We start from the raw sequence: 17,734 nt of genomic DNA, 5'->3' as shown, positions 1-17,734 counted from the left end.
CCCTAGCTCAGTGCATATTTCATGACAGTGGCTATCCCTTCTCTATTCCACCATGACCTTGACTGTGGTAAACATCATCAGTGTTCACCAATATCCAATTCTCCTTTTCTTTCTGGGCATATAAGAGATGATACTTCCCATCCCACTTCCAGTTAACTACAGCCATATGACTAGTGTGGGCCAATGAAACATGAATACAAATTCATATCTTATTTCTGGGCTAAGGTAGTAAAAAAAAAATTTCTTAGCTCTCTTTACCTGAAACATTCCTTTTTTCCTGTTGAGTTGAATGCAGAGGTTTTGTGTTGAGATGGTAGTGTCACCAAGTCAAAGAAGCCCAGCCAACTGCATAATTGAGAAATACACTTCCATGATGAGCCACTGAAATGGATGGGGGGTCATTTGTTACCGTAGCGTGATCTATCATATTTTCCTTTCGGTCCCTTTGCTCTCATTCAAGACCTTACTCTTTCCCACCAGAACTATTAGAAACTTAAAAAAATGTCTTCCAGTCTCCAGGTTGACATCCCTCAGACCCATTCTCCAAATAGGCATCGGAGTGGTCTTTGTATAACTCAAATTCAGCCATGTATTTGAGCTACACTGTTTTATTGGCTCCCCAAGACTGACACAATGAATAGGCTGCTGATAGGACAGATCTCCGTAGGCAGCCTCATCCCCCATGTCTCTTCTTTTGCACTTTATAACCAGTTAAACTTAAGTGTCTGTTATTTTCAGAATAATCCATGCTTTATCATGCCTCTTTGCCTTCACTTATGCTGTTCCATTAATCCAAAACATTTATTTAGAAATAGGCTCCACTTAAAAACTGGAGCCCAATGTAGGGCTTGAACTCATAATTCTGAGATCAAGACCTGAACCGAGATCAAGAGTTGGACACTTAACTGACTAGGCCATCCAGGAGCCCCAATCCAAAACATCTTTATGCAGCCTTCATCTTCTTCTTTGCCTGGCTATTCCTTATTCTTCAAGACTAGGGTCTAATATCAGTTTTCTGCAAAGTGATATTACCTTCCTGAATTTACTATCTCCCTACCACACTCCCACAGTGTCATCTACACCTCATTGACTACATTATATTACATCTCTTTATAGCTCTCTCTCCCTTGTGAGAATAAAGGCTTAACTGGGTGGGTATCTGTCACATGGTAGATCCTTATTTGTAGGAAATGTGGAGGTAATGAGATTCAGTGGTGATATAGACACTCAGGCCTCATCCTTGGGCACAGAATTCCAGGATGATGGCTTGTGAAGTAGACTTGAGGGATCAACCTGAGAAGTCAATCACTCTAGTAGGTTCCAGGTCCAGCAAGAGTAGGGGATGGAGGTCATACCAAGCTTAACAAATGAATCAGGGATTATTAACCTAGATGAAATCAGTTCAGGAACTGAAAGGATATTGCGTTGAATGGGGACCATGAAGAGACACCACTTTGAGAATCTGGATAAGGTAGAAGCAGAGGAAAGATGATGGACTCTGATTTAACTTAACAAAATCACTGATACTCTTAATAGATTGGACTTAGGCAGCAACCACAGAGTTTGGCTCTCTTGAATAACTACAACAATAAATGCAAGTAGATTATCACTATTCGCGGTGCCAAGTTGCTGGGAACACTGATTTGCAAATATGAAACCATTGTTCCTAGAGAGAATGCAGGGTTAGGTACCTGTGAGCCTGTGGTCACAGTTTCTTTTTTAAATTTTTAATATGTCAATACTTTATAATATGCATATCAATTTAAAGTTAAACATTAATAGCACTATACAATCACTGAATATATTTCATAGTTTCTTGCCAAGTACTGTCTTTTTTCCTTTACTAGGATTAATAGAAATGTACATATATATGTGTATAGACATATACCTAGTCCCCATGTATTTATGTATATTTGTGTATATATATATATATATATATATATATATATATATATATATATAGTATTAAAAATGGCCATGGCGGAAATAATTCTCTTTCCCTCTCAAGATCTGTCACCATTTCATCAACTTATTAATGCATAACTTTAGTATGTTCCTGTTTAAAGACACATTATTTCCTCATTTAATATATATTATGTATTTATTAACATTGAACTCTTGGCCAACAACATTGTAACTTAGTCTTTTTTTATTTTAAGATTTATTTATTTGATACAGAGAGAGAGAGCACAAGCAGGGGAAGGGAGAGAGGAAGAAGCAGGCTCCCCATTGAGCAGGGAACCAGAAGCAGGGCTCAGGGGATCAAGCCCAGGACTCTGGGATCGTGACCTAAGCAGAAGGAAGCCACTTAACCGACTGAGCCACCCAGGCGCCCCTCTAACTTATGTCTTAATCAAGCTTATCTAACACATATAGCTCTTTAAAAGGTGCTTCTTGTGTTCAGGAAGCCTGGAAAGCATCTCAGCACTGCACTTAGGAATCATTTTAAATAACAAGATCACCAGTGAAACGCACAAAAATGTGGAAAATGTGGCACCAAATAGATTAGAAAAAAGGACATTTGTTTATAGTATGGGAACTAAAGCAAAAATGGTGTTACTTTGTTCAACTTCAGCTAGGCATGTGTATATCAGGTGACTCAAATTTTTCAGTGCTCTGCGCAGGTCTATGAATGAACATGAAAGTGCCATGGGTATTGATTTGGGGTTAAACATAAATTTTAGGATGTAAGCAAATTCATATATATAGAACCCGTAAATAATGAGAATCCACTGTAGTAACAATTTATTGAACACTTACCACCTGTCGTTAAACGAGGTACTTCACATATACACACATCGTCAAGTTTATCAGCTTTTCACTCTGCAAATGAGATGATTCAGAGTTAACAATGGTGCACATATCCTTAGGTCCATAGGCTCTCGCCACTGGGAAAAGTAAGCCCCTTATAAGATTAATGTCACACAATTTTTACACTGAGCTTACAGATACAGTAATGGGGCCAATAGTCTGAGCTCTTACACAAACTTGGAATGCAGCGCACACTTGGCTGCAGGGCTATTGACTGATTATGCTTAGAGACTTATGAGCTTGTATACTAAGGTCTGAAGAGAATCTAATAGGAAAGGAAATTTAATAGGAAAACATGACCAGCAGTTAAGAGCACAATCATCTTCCCAAGCAACATTAGGTGAAGCCAAAAATAGTCAAGTAAACAAATTCAGAGACAAATGTGTCTTTCAGGGCATTGACTGGCTGAATAGAAACCCAAGAAGCCAGCAAGCTTCAGAACATACCAAGTTTTGAAGCTTCGTGCTTGCAAAATGATGGAGTTGGCAATCGGTGCATCCACAGGCTTCGTATCTGCTGCTTGCTTTCCATTTAGGTCAGTCTGGACTCTGTTCCAAACCACAGTGTGCTCACCTTTCCTTCTTATCACAATGTCATTCTCTTCCCAACCAAATCACCACTGATTGGCAAAGCATCGTTTCATCCCACATCTTCCATTAACCTCTTTCAGACCTCCTCACCCCTCTAGATCTTCCTTGTGTTGGGGGAGGAGGTAGCCACCCAAAATTGAGCTTACTTGTCACTACCTCTGTAAAAGGGAAGTAATAATTAGTATCTCAGAACTGAGGCAGGATAGTGTGTGAGTGTGCACAGGACAGGGGCTGGCACTAAGTGGATGCTCAGCTACATGGGGATTCAGAATCCACATTATGTTTTTTACCTTGGCTCATATAAATTAACTTTTTGTTACCCCTTCTGAGGCAACTCTTATGAAGAAAAGGATAGTAACATGAGAGACAAGGCAACAGCAAGAGAGAACATGCTTTGGGGGTGTGATTTCCACATTCTGAGTTTTATGGATGAGTGCAAGAATTTGGGGAACTAATATCATGTTGCATGATATTTCCCTGTGGCCTAAAATCTCCCTAATAATGTTTTTACCTTATTTAATAATTTTTATAAAATAAATGCATTATAAAGGGAAAAATAAGAACATACTATTAGGAGTTCTGAAAAATGAATAAATTCAGCTTCAGGAAAATCTCACGCCATCCCGCACATCTACTTACCCTTTTGTTTACTTATTGGTCAAATATTTATTAAGATATGCACCAGGAATTTTTCTACATGATGAAGTACAGTGGTAAACATGAAAGGGAAGTTCTCTATATTCATGGAACTTACTTTTTTTTTTTTTTTGTATCAGAAAACAGATCTGAGAAAACTCATGACTAGCCAGTACCAGTCCAGTCACTGGACCATGCACTGGCTTTTGAGAGTGGTCCCATGAGAGTACCTAAGTGACTGATGTAAGATCCAGTCCCTGCTTCTGAGCCTTCAGGAGGGAACAGGAAAGTGTCACACTGTACAGAGTGGGAGTGTAGAGACAGAAAAGCAAAAGTAGCTCTCTGAGTGAGCATCATCTGGTTCTAGGGCAGTGAGTGTGCCAACCTGAGGACTGAAGCTCAGGCTGGTTACTCTTTGTGAGTACAACCCCCATAAACAGAAATCTTTCTAGAAGTTATTTTTGACTGTGAAGGACAACGACATATATTTAGTCCAAAGAGATCTGAAATATAGGCCACAAGCAATTTCAAACAGTTGTCAAAGTGTGGAGATAAATTCTGAGAAAAGAGAGAGGTGGGGGTGAAAGCCTGGCTATATTTAAGGACTTCCTTAGTTTGTTTCTCAGCAGGATTCAAAAGAAAAGAGCTGGATGTTGTGAAATTTGAGCTTTCAAAAGTGCCATAGAAAACTTTTAACACTGTTAAACACTTGGAACACTCAGCCAACAAAAATAAGACATTTGCTCTTATTCTGAAATCCCAAATTAAACTAAGGTCAGAGTAACAGTTGTGTTTCATTCTAGTATGCCCTAGTGAGGAATCGAAGGAGACTCCCCGGGGACTGATAAGCTCCCTGCAACACATCGGAAGGCTAGGTTGGATAGAGAAGACATTGTATGTACAGTCAGCCCTTGAACGACAATGGGTTTGAACCACACAGGTCCACTTGTATGTGGATTTTTATTTATTTTATTTTTTTTTATATTGTATGTGGATTTTTAATAGTATGGTACTGTAAATGCATTTTCTTTTCCTCATGATTTAATAACACTCTCTTTTCTCTTTATTGTAAGAATACAGTATGTATTATATATATGTATACATGTATGTGTTATATATGTGTGTGTGTATATATATATATAACATACAAAATATGTATTAATCAACTGTCCATGTTATCAGTAAGGCTTCTGGTTAACAGTAGGCTATTTGTAGTTAAGTTTTTGGAGAGTCAAAAGTTACACATGGATTTTTGACTGCACGGAGGGTTGGCACTCCAACCCTGGTGCTGCTCAAGGGTCAACTGTATAGACTGTGCTTTCTTCCTAAAAGTCACAATTAAAGGAATGTAGCACCTAATATAAACCATTAGAACTTGTCACAATACTTTCCATAAAGTAATGGATGGAGAGTCTCTCTTGACAATCTCCAGTGTCCCAGCCTAAAATTTGTAAAATGGAGCTCCAGAGGGACTCTTCAGAGCTCCAATAAGTGTTTACTGAAAACAATATGTAAAAACTCAACTACCTTTTCCAGGGCCTCACTTTTGAGAGTTCCTTGCAGCATCACACAGGGAGGAAGAAGGGAGCGGGAGGTGTGTGAGCGCCAGCTTCCTGAGCACAGTGGGAATAAGACCAAAAAAGAAAATGATCAAGAAACCATAAGCAGAAGGTTCTTCCCTGTCACAGCATTTTAGGATTAAAAATAAAAAGATTTACTAAAATTAGCCACAATGTAAAACCCTAAAGCAGAAAGTTTTAAATAAGGCAAATGGCCTCAAAGCTTCAGACAACTTTATCAACTTCATGCTATAAACCATCCCAAGCAAATTAATTATTCCCAGATGCTGGAGATGAAGAATGCTTGCTGAATTGTTTTGCTTCTCAAAATCTTCAGTATAAACACACATTCACAGGATTGCATTCCCTTTTTTGGCTCTCAACATGCAAGTAATTATACAGTGTGCAGGATAATGTTGGATGAGCTCTCCTTTGAATACCAAGCAAGTTCTGGGTGCTGGCAGCCTTTTGGATACTATGTCCACAAACATTTTTCTCTGACAGTCTTTAGTAACAACAAACTTGTAAACAAATTGCTTCAAGTTCATAAAAAAAAAAAAAAAAAAAGAGCTCAACAGCAGCACAAACTTCACTTCCAAGTTATTCCAAACCCCTCAAGAGCTGAAGGGGGCAAAATCCATCTTAGATATAGTGCAGCTCTTGTCTTGCATCAAGAGCAGGTTTTCTATAATCCCCATGAGAAGGGAGTCAGATATCATATCAGGAGTCTTTAAATTTTTATATTCTTTGCATTTTGCCAACATGTAAACAAAGCGGAAGAAAAACCATTGTTCATCAACTGTGTATTAAGTATATGTTTAGGATTAAAACATAGATTGTCTGATCGTGGCCAGAATAATGTGAGTAAAGGGTCATTTTTCTGTTTCACCTCCAAACTTGCACAGGACGTATGAAATGAGTCTGATGTTGGGTGAATCAGGGAGAGTTTGGGGGGGTTATCTGGGCTTCATACTTCTTGAAGTAATGAAACTCAGTGGGTTTGTGCTGGGTCTTCACATAATGAGGCAAAGGGGTGTGTGTATGTGTGTGTGCGCGCGTGGGTGGGTGGCTGCGTGGGTGGGGAAGATAAAGAAGGCACAGGGAAAACCTCAGGAACTGTTAAAGGAAAAAAAAAAAAACAACTTCACATTTTCTACAGAAGGAAAGAGAAATGCTGTAGTCCTGCCAAATGCAACACGAACGAGAGGGAAAGTTCAAGGAAAGTTGATATTTAAAAATAAATAAAAGGAAATTCAATGAGAAAACAATATGCAGGTCAGGTCGAAACCCAGAGAAAAATGCTCATTCAGAACTGGGCTGTCATCCTGCTTTTCTGAAGTGAGCAGCTGCTGGGTATTGAAACCGGCCCACACAGTTGGGTCCCTGCCTCCATGGCAACCCTCCGGCTGTCTGTGCTGGAGTGGCCGAGGCACAATGGGGCAGTTCCAAGGCCCAGAAGCACTTCTGGCTACAGATTAAGGAAGTTTTTTGTTTTTTATGTGTGTTGGGAGATTTTGATTCCCGAGTTTGTGGCTGGCTATTGGAAACTTTTCCAACCTATAATAAACCCTGACCTGTGGGGCAGATTCTCATGCAAAGAGCAGCAGGGAAGGAAAGCACTGAGGTGTTCAACAGGCAGAGAACTTATTTTTAGTCTCATTTTAAATTCTCTCTTACAAATCTCTGGTAAGCTCTGGGCATTTATACCTGGTCCCTTGTATTGCAACCTTAGGATGTTCTAGAAATAATGCTTAGCTTCCTTTTTATACTTGTACCATATAAGAACATGTGGCCCTAAAAGGTCTTGTGAGTTGAAAAAGTTAGCTAATAATTAATTGAAGACTTTGGGGCAGCCCGGGTGGCCCAGCGGTTTAGCGCCTGCCTTCTGCCCAGGGTGTGATCCTAAAGACCTGGATTGAGGCCCACGTCGGGCTCCTTGTATGGAGCCTGCTGCTCCCTCTGCCTGTGTCTCTGCCTCTCTCTCTCTCTCTCTCTGTCTCTCATGAATAAATAAATAAAATCTTAAAAAAAATAATTGAGGACTTTGAAATTAAAGATACAAACTACAGGAATGCCTGGGTGGTTCAGTCAATTGAGCATCCGACTCTTGATTTCGGATCAGGTTCATCTCAGGGTGTGAGTTCAAGCCCCACGTGGAGCCCACTTAAAAGCAAACAAACAACTACAGATTATCTATTGCTATAGGCAGAGTCTCAATAATTGGCACATTCAAGTACTGAACTCACCATCTTGATTTTGTTAGTACTACAAGCTAACAAATTTATCTACCAGCTAGTTATAAAGGAAATTGCGACATAGAACCTCATAATGTAACACAATAAGTGAATAGCATAGACTGTAGAGTTAAACTGCCCGAGTTCCTATCCTGCCATTTATTTGCTGTTTAACCTCAAGCAAGTTACTTAAACTCTCTGTGACTCTATTCCCTCATCTGTAAAAGGAGGATATGAGGAGTACCTACCTGGCAAAGAATGTTTACGTTATTAAGTGCATTAGCATTTCTAAAGTACTTGGAGCTGTATTTAGTTAATGTACAAGTACTTAGAAAATAAATAAACAAATAGATAAATTTTTTAAAATTTAAAAGGACCTCTTTTAAGACTCTGGGAAATACTGCCTTTGGAATTTGGGACAGCACAGTGTATTTGTGGACTTAGGTCCCCACTCAGGAAATGTTTGACTTCTTATTTATATCCATGGCTTTTAACTCACTTGGATCCATGCTAAGGTTCTCTGACCCTGATAAAGCAGCTTGTTTATGAATTTAGCCACTTTGTGTGTGTGCGTGCAAGGACGCGCATGCAGAGGGGAGTGCTTTGAAAAATATATACTGGATCTTCTGATTCATTTGGATGCCTACGAATGCTTAAGTTTTGTTAAAAGTGCAAAGTACAGTGCTTGCTAAACTGAGCAAGCATGAGACACGGCCCTCAAACTGGAAACCTATTACTGCACCCACTTGTTCTAGTAGCAGCCAAGTCCTGCTTTTTCCCCACCTCACGGAGATGAAAAACCCAGTGCTTTTTCACCTCCATAAGAGGATGAAGTACATCATTTCACTTCATTTTTTAAAAATTTTATTTAAAAAAAAATAAATAAATAAAAAATAAAAATAAAAATTTTATTTTTGATGAGTAAAAACTATATAAAAACTATATAAAGTATAAAGTGATATTAGGTACATATATATAGTGAAATGATACCATAATCAAACTAACATACCTATCACCTCCCATAGTTACTTTTTTAGTGTGTGTGGTCGGAACACTTGAGACCTACTCTCTTAGCAAATTTCAAGTATACAATACACTATTATTGACAATAGTCACCATGCTATATATTAGGTCTCCATAACATACTCATCTTATAAGGGAAGTTTATATTTATAGCTTTGATCAATATCTCCCTCTATCCCCATCCCCATTCTACTCTCTGTTACTATGTGTTGAACTTTTTTTTTTTTTTTAGATTCCACATATATGTAAGATCATGCAATACTCACCTTTCCATGTCTGGCTTATTTCATTTAGTATAATGTCCTCCAGATTCATCCATGTTGTCTCAAATAACATGATATTTTTTCTTTTTAATGGCTTTTTAATGGCTGAATATTACATTATATTATATAATGTAACAATAATATAACATTGTATTATATATATAATATATATGGAATATTATATATATATATATACACACACACACACACACACACACCATATTTTCATATTCATTCATCTGTCAAGAGACACATAGGTTGTTTCCATTACCTTGGCTATTGTGAATAATGCTGCAATGATCGTGGGAGTGCAGATATCTTTTTGATAACTTGTTTTCACTTCCTTTGGCTATATACCCAGAAGTAGGATTGCTGGATCATATGGTAGTTCTATTTTTCATTTTTGAGCAGTCTCTATTCTGCTTTCCACAGTGACAGAACCAATTTATATTCCCACCAGCAGTGCACAAGGATTCCCTTTTCTTCATCTCCTTGCTAGCACTTATCTCTTGTCTTTTTGATACTAGCCATTCTAACAGTGTGAGGTGATATCTCCCTGTGGTTTTGATTTGCATTTCCCTGATGATTAGTGATGTTGAGCATTTTTTCTTGTGCCGTTGGTTTTCTGTATGTGTTCTTTGGGAAAATATCTATTCTGGTCCTTCCCTATTTTTTAATTGAGTTGTTTTGTTGTTGTGAGTTGCTTATATATTTTGGATATTAATGAGATGTATCATTCCTACCACGGCTTGTTAAGGGTTTCCACTTCACCCTAGAACTCTTCCCCTGGGATTCATAAGCCTCCTCATGGGTTCAGATGCACAACTTTCATGGTGTCCATCCATCTTAGGCCATGCAATTCCTTATAAATTGTGGCATTGCTCTATCTCCTGCAGTGGGACCAAACCTGAAACTGGTCCTAAGTACAATCCTGTTCTGTTTACACTTTCTTAGCAAAATGAGAGAGGAATATCTGTCAGGTATCTATAGTTGCTGAGTGTTTTTTTAGATCTTGTTGGGATATTTGGATGTTTTTCACATAAATATATTATTTCACCAGCCAGGGGATTTATAACTTTTTGGAATCCAATATATCTGAGGCTAAGGGGTTACAGTATGTTAACCAATGTGCTCAAATTAGGTCATGTGCCTTCAGTTCTCAGTACAGGGACCAGAAGTCATTCTGGGACCTCAAGGAAAGAAATCAATGCCTAATTCAGTTTACAAAATGGCAGGATCTTATTTTCATACTTTGAAAGTTTTTTCTTTTTTTACAACTGTTCAGAGTAGGGTTACATATCTTGAGTGTAGGACTGAATACTGAAAGGACGAGGACGGAAATACACAAAATTCATTTAAGAAATTAAGGTCACCCTGCAGTTCAACACAGCTCCTGTTTTCTAGGAACATACATGTACTATCAGATCAAGTATACTTTTCTATGGAAAGGTTTTTTGGGGCCAGAAGCAAAATTAGAGAAAGGCAGCGTTCTACAGGTGAAAGAAACAGAAGCTGCCACCTAGAAGTGTTTCAGACTGAGTGGAGGCTGTGACGCTTTGGGAGGACACAGATTTGAGCAAACTGACTTTATTGTTTGAGGAAGTTTAAAGGGAAATCTTTAAAAAGCAGTCTCCTTTTTCTATATCCTACTCCAAAAACTGAAGTGTCTTAAATAAGAATGTTGGCTCTGGCATTGTTCAGCTGTACTTCAAAGAGAAGGGAAATGATTAGGTCCAGCGAAAGCTGCCCTGGAGGAACAGTCGGGAGACCTGAGCCCCAGTTTCACTCTGGTCACTTGGCAGTATAGGACTGGTTACTTTTCCTCTTGCAGATACTAATAACCATGGTGCTGCTGGTGGTGGAGTAGCAGCAGCGGCAGGAGCAGCAGGAGCAGGAGCATCGGCAGTGGTCGGAGTAGCAGCAGTGGCAGCAGGAGAGTATTAGCAGTAGCAGCAACAGTAGTATTAGTAGATCAGCAGAGCAGAGCTGTAGTTGTGCTGGGAGCAGGAGTTGGAGTGGGAGTAGCAGCAGCAGTTCCCATTTATCGAAGGTCTACTATCAGGCACTCAAGTAGGAACTACACAAATGTTCTTTAAGTTCCACGGGAACCTTCCAGTGTGGGTTATGATCATCCCCACTGAACTATCGAGGAATAGGAGGAGCAAAGTCATCTTAAGTGACTTGCTTAAGGCTACTTTACAAGTCAGTGAAAAATCTGGATTTTTGAATCTGGAACGATCTGATCCCAAAGTCTTGTCCTTCTCTTGGGAAACAATGTGGTGTGTATGGGGCAGCGTTTCTCAAAGTAATGGGTCCATGAAGCACATACGATCTTGGAGACCTTCAAACTGGAGATTCCAACGCAACGGGTCTGCGGCGGTGCCTGGGTTTTGCATTCTAGCAAGTTCCCGGTGCCCCTGCTGGCTGGAGGAGGTACACTCTGATAACACTGAGTCAGGATGCATGGCCTCAGTTTACTCATCTGCAGCACAAAGGAGCCTGATAAAGTGAGTTTCAAGGTGCATTCCAGCTCTGAAATCCCAGTACTCAGGGTATACTGTAGTATTAAGAAACCAGATCACACAGGAACGACTCTTAGCTGCATGAATTTTTAAACTGGTTTCAGATGAGATTCTGGCTGTGATTTATGTATCTTTCTGCAGCATCTCTGACAGGTAGGATCAGACACCCTCACTCAAATTACATTGTTGTTAAGCTTTAGACTGAGCTAAATCTTACTGAAAGAGTTCAAAGCACTTCTTTTCATAAGCATCTTTAAAGATTATAAATGTAAAAATAGTTTCTTATGAGAAGCTTAGATGGCAGGGTTTTTCTTTTTAATAACAGAAATGAGAAGTCTCCAAAACCATAATGGTAGCACAATCCATAAAAATATGTTAATGCCTCATCTTAAAGTCTTACAGAAATTGAGGTTTTCTGAGTTAACAAAATAGACTTCATCACAGATGGTCCGAATGATAAAAGGAACCAGCACACTAGTGCAGCAAGACTCAAAACACTGCTCTTAGCTGAGCATGCTGAAAGTCTTTCAGGAAATCTTTTTACATATAACTCTGCTCAGTGTTGAAGGAAAAATGGTTTTGATTGGCAAGGGTACTTCATATGCTTTAAGCAAAGCTCAGGGCCATAGGATGTGCAAGTTTTATGAAGAAGCCATTTCTATTTAAAATGGATGCCCCTGTGAAGATGCATTTCGTCATCATCTTGTACTTAACACAGGATAATGGCACCAAGGAAAGTGATCTCTGCTCTCTCCTAAGAGCTATGGTCCAGATCACCGAGAGAGATGCCACAAACTCCTTTTCCTGAACTCAAACGAGGGCAGGAGTAGGGCACAGGCCATTGTCTATGAGTCTCTGTTGAGAAAGAATTTCCCGATAGTGAAGACTGCTAGAAACTGACATCGGAACCCTTTATCAAGCGCTTTGGAAATCAGATATAAAGACAGATCCATCTAGAATGGCATAAGTACGTCTGTGTCTAAAGAAAGATACCTTTGAAATCAGGGAAGATCGGATGTTTTTTATGGTCCTCAAGGATAGTCCACCTGTATTTAGCCAATTTTTAATCATCCATGGCAGTGATGGTCAGACTTTTTAAAGAGGCAGAGCCACTCTTTTCTAAATAATTTCTTATGAAGAATCCCAAAACGTAAGATAGATGAATACAGAGCTACTCCATTCAAAGCTAGGAAAGAAGGGTTGCCCTTAGACTCTGCTTTGGTCACCATAGGTTGTGTTCCAGCTTTCTATTGATGCTTAACACACCACTTCAGAACTTAGTGGCTCAAAACAGAATTTCATTAACTCATAGTTTTGTGGGTTGACAAGACTCCACTGGGAAGTTCTTGCTTGGGGACTCTCATGTAGTTACAGTCACAAAGTCCTCTGAAGGCTCTGCTGGGATGGACGTCCAAGGTGGCTCCTTGGCTCTGATGTCCAGAGCTTCAGTGCTCCCTGGCTTCTTTCTGTCCCTACGTAGCCTTTCACCCTAAGAGTATTTTAGTGTGGTTTGGGATTCTTGTCATCATCCTGGGTCATCACACTTCTTACATAGCAGCTGGCTTCTAAGAGGCAGGATTCAAAACTGCCAGGCCAATTAATGGCAAAGCCCAGAACTGGCACAACATCACTTCCACTTATTCCACCGTATTCCACTATATTCTATTGTGAAAGCAGTCATGGGGCCTTTCCAGGTTCAAAGGGGTAGAGAAATAGTGATCTCTTGATGGGAAAGGAGCAATGTCACATATAGAAGAACGTGTGGGGTGGGACATATTGTTGCAGCCATCTTTGGAAACTGCCATCTGCCATAGTCAGTAAGCCCTATGGTAATAAGGATCTGAGATGATAAGGAGAATCAAAATTTACAAATAATCTTAGTGTCTTTTTTCTTTGAGCAGAGTTGATACACAATATTACATTAGTTTCAGGTGTACAACATAGTGATTCAACAACTTTATACCTTATGTTGTGCTCACCACAGGTGCAGGTGCCATCTGTCACCGTATCGCACTATTATGGTACCATTGACATAGTTCCTATGCTGTACCTTTTATTCAATCCTAATGTCTCCTTAAAAATCCCTTCTTAGAATTTTAATTGTGATCTTGTGCAAAGTTGAAAATAGTAAGTTTAGTTTTATTTCTGGGTCTTCTTTACTGGCAGAGATATTAATGTTACATCCTATTGGAAAGTGCTACGAGTTGCTACTTATTTGGGGAGAGAGGTGTGAGTAAGAGAAGGTAAGGATGCAAATGGTGTTAAAACATGGCCAAATCCTCCCCCTTATATCCATGTCACAGAAAGTGACTAGAACAGACACAACGTGGCCCCAGAACACTCAGGTTAGAGAGACGGAAAACTGCAGCAACCTGTAGCCATTCCTGCTGCTCAGTAAAGCAGACAGCCAGCGTTTTGCAAGAAAGCAAACCTGCTATAGAAAAAAAATGGTAAAAACTGCACTTTGAGAAATACATAAGCAAAGCCTATAAACCTGACACTAGAAATAAGGGCCCTGAAAAGAGAAATAGAATCATAGCCCAGGAAGCTAAGACAAAGAGATTTCTAGAGCCTAGAAGAAACAGAATAGTTCTTGGGCCACACTAATTAGGAGTTCCCCCTACTTCCTTAGCAAGAAAGGGACGTAGCAGAATCCATAATAAATGATGCATTAAAAGCAAAATATTCTTCATCATCTATGACAAAACACTTAAATATCAAAATTCTCATTTCAGAACAAAAATTCAGTTATTCTCAACAAATCCATTGGTTGCCTTCCTAAATTCCAAAATTTAAGTGCCCTTCCAGGTTTTAGTTATTTAATACCTGAACTGAAGGCACAGTAGTTGCATATTAGGGTCAAAATTCTTGTGCCCAAAATGGCAAAAAAAAAAAAAAAATTTCACAATTATTCCTTCCCAAGGTTTATCTATGTCTGGATGTGCCACATGTTGCATTAACCTGTCCACAAAGATGGTGGGAAAGAGTCCAGCAGGGTCTGATGCTCAGTTTGGGTTCTGTGAATTAGAGCACCAGCTGGAGCAGCTAGTTTGAACCTATCTGAAGGCCAAGTATGGATTAGAAAACCAGGTTCAACATATCTTATTACCTAGGGAAATTACCTCCTGGAAATCGCAGTCTTTTATTGCCAGCGCAGGACTTTCAGAGAATAGTTCTCCAAGAGATGAAGTCTAGTCAGTCTTGGTGAAATTACATTGTAAGTTTGGCCTGATTCTAAACTTTTAAAAACAACTCCAGTAGTCATGAAATACCAAGTAGCTGTGTGTGTGTGTGTGTCTGTGTGTGTATGGAGGGGGCAGTGAGTGGTGAGCTACTGGTGAGAAGGGTACCAGTGGTCCCCAAGAGAAGAAGGAAGAAAGCTGTTGAGCTTTGAAAAATAATCCCCATGAGTACTTTTTTTTGTTGCTGGTATGTAGGAGTTTTACACATAAAACTTATTTTGGGGGACCACCTGGGGGGTGCAGTTGGTTAAGTGTTGGACTCTTGGTTTCAGCTCAGGTCGTAATCTCAGGGTTGTGAGATTGAGCCCTGCATGGGGCTCTGTGCTCAGCACAGAGTCTGCTTGAGATTTTTCTCTCCCTCTCCATCTGCCCCTACCACTCATGCTCGCTCTCTCAAATAAATAAATCTTTTTTAAAAAATTCTTATTTTTATTAATAAAATATTTTATTTATTTATTTATTTATTTATTTCTGAGAGACACACAGAGAGAGGCAGAGACACAGGCAGAGGGAGAAGCAGGCTCCCTGCAGGGAGCCCGATGTGGGACTCAACCTGGAATCCCAGGATCACACCCTGAGCTGAAGGCAGACACTCAACCACTGAGCCGCCCAGTAGCCCCTGATTTTTGAATTTGATACCAGTCTTTTTTTTTTATTTTTATTTATTTATGATAGTCACACACAGAGAGAGAGAGAGGCAGAGACACAGGCAGAGGGAGAAGCAGGCTCCATGCACCGGGAGCCCGACGTGGGATTCGATCCCGGGTCTCCAGGATCGCGCCCTGGGCCAAAGGCAGGAGCCAAACCGCTGCGCCACCCAGGGATCCCCTGATACCAGTCTTCCGTGATGAATTTATTGCAATATGAGTCTTCATGATCAGTCTTCTGCTTCCTCACTTCCAGTTTTTCTCACTAACGTTTACCTTCCCAATCCCCAGGACATCTGAAGGTATGTGGAATAATACTCATGTCCTCAAATATTGTATACTCTTTTACAACTTTATGTCTCTGTGCCTGGAGTGTTCTTTCTTCTTTTCTTTTCCTTCCTTCCCTCCTTCCTTCCTTCCTTCCTTCCTTTATGATAACCAGGCAAACATTTACTATTCATCTTTTAAACTCAAATACCACCCCTATGAAATCTTGTCTTACCTTAAACCTTATCCCTACCCCCTTCCAGGGATAATTGACCATTCTTTTTATTAAAGAGCCTGTTTCCTTCTACTAGGAAGTAAGCACCCTGGGGGGCAGCTCCATGGATCCTGTTAGAGACCTAGGATGTCTCAGTGTTTCATTCAATTTTTTTAAGAATTCTCAGTACCTTCCATTAACTTCCACTTTTGTGCTCAAAGTTAGCCAAAGGAAATTTCTATTATGTATAATCACGGAACCCTAATGGTGGCAGAAATATACAGAAATTCAACCAATTGTCTGAGTGGAAGGGACTCAGGAAGCTTAGAGCACAGAGAAAGGAAACCCAGAGTCAGAAATTGGCAGTGTTTGTCTAGCACTCATCAGAGGGTGGGCCTCCTCTGGGAACCCCCTGAAGCTGGTTACTAGAAAGATATTCTGTACTGTGGGTCAAGGATAATTCTTCAGACCTCATCATGACCTGGAGAATATTGCCCAAACCATCCTTCACATTTTTCTCTGATTCCATGCTTACTAGCCAACCTTATAATCATAAATTCAATTTTCAGGGTATTATGAAATCAGGAAGGAAATAACTTTGGTAATGGAAGGGAAGATTTCCCAATGTAAGTGAATAACATCTATAAGTGAATGTTATATGACCGTCTCTTGACAGTTTGGACAGCCCAAATCAGTTGTCTCAGTCTGATGAACTACAGAGCCCTAGAGAAATTGAGTTTCTTAACCTATAAGACCAAGCCAAGCCTGAGGTGACCTCACCAAGGTAGTGCCACTCTGTGAGGCTTAACTGGGATTCCGCTGCTTTTCCAGGCTATATTCCTCCTTCCTACCATACTTCATTTCACTACAATAATCAATAATATACCAGTGGTTCGTAAATCTCCAAGGTCCACATTCTTTGCTATACGTAGGTTTACACAGTAAGCAAAACCGAATTTATTCTAATCATCAGCTATAAGCAGAAAGGTAAGCGAGCAAGGTTTAGTCATACCTTTGTATGATAAAAGGATTTGTTAAGAAAACTAATGATGTAGAGCAGCAGTCGCTGTTTTATCTGTGACATATAAGAATGGTGTTGGCGTGGGCAACACAGTCCCACGTGCAGTTCCTGACCTCATCTCCATAACCCCACCCTTGCTTTTCTCTCAAGAGAGCATTTTGAGATGCAAATGTATGACCATGATATTATTGTGATAACCTTACATCATCTCTGGCTTATTTTTAAAAAGTCAGTCACTTGTAACTTTCATGCTTCTTCTATGATTGGTATTAGGCTGCGGGCAACACATCAGTGTGTCCTGTTGAGACCTGCTGATGTAAATATTAGAGGGAAATTAAGTTGCTTAGAAAACTGTTTCAGTGCTTGTAGAATTAACATGCCAGTTTCACTCTTTCTTCTCGGTTCCAGCAGGAGGGTTAGAACCACAATTTCGCAGTACCGAGAACTTCAACTGAAGTAATAACCACGTACAATGGAAACCAAGAAATCACCTCTATTACATCTGGAAGTTGTTTGTCTCGTGCTCATCTCACAAATTTGGGCAGACCTTCCCAATTAGAATAAATAAGCAAGATTTTTCTGAATACTAAAGGTGTCGAGAAAGCTCAAGTCACCTGACACTGGTGCACTTTTCATTCTGAGATCCTTGATCCGGGCCCCTCACATCCACAGTGCTTACTCCCTGGCTGCAGGTTCTTCAGGCCA

The 17,734-nt window shown here is 39.9% G+C and overlaps 1 long non-coding RNA gene across 3 annotated transcripts in view; it reads right to left on the bottom strand.

Moving 5' to 3' along the window:
- Positions 1 to 258: 258 nt before the first annotated feature.
- Positions 259 to 17,734, bottom strand: part of LOC140600340 (uncharacterized) — a 114,987-nt gene continuing 97,511 nt past the window's right edge. The window contains exons 6-9 of one of the 3 annotated variants that reach the window (XR_012003610.1): positions 5,565 to 5,650; positions 3,258 to 3,559; positions 2,761 to 2,823; positions 259 to 381 (exon numbers count right to left, since the gene is read on the bottom strand). This is a non-coding gene — a long non-coding RNA (uncharacterized lncRNA). The remainder of the gene's footprint in view (positions 382 to 2,760; positions 2,824 to 3,257; positions 3,560 to 5,564; positions 5,651 to 17,734) is intronic. The other 2 variants (XR_012003609.1, XR_012003611.1) reach the window with 2 other exon arrangements.

The sequence above is a fragment of the Canis lupus genome, chromosome 11 (assembly GCF_048164855.1).
Source record: "Canis lupus baileyi chromosome 11, mCanLup2.hap1, whole genome shotgun sequence".
In the NCBI taxonomy this organism is placed as follows: Eukaryota; Metazoa; Chordata; class Mammalia; order Carnivora; family Canidae; genus Canis; species Canis lupus.
This window is presented reverse-complemented; position numbering and strand designations above follow the sequence as displayed.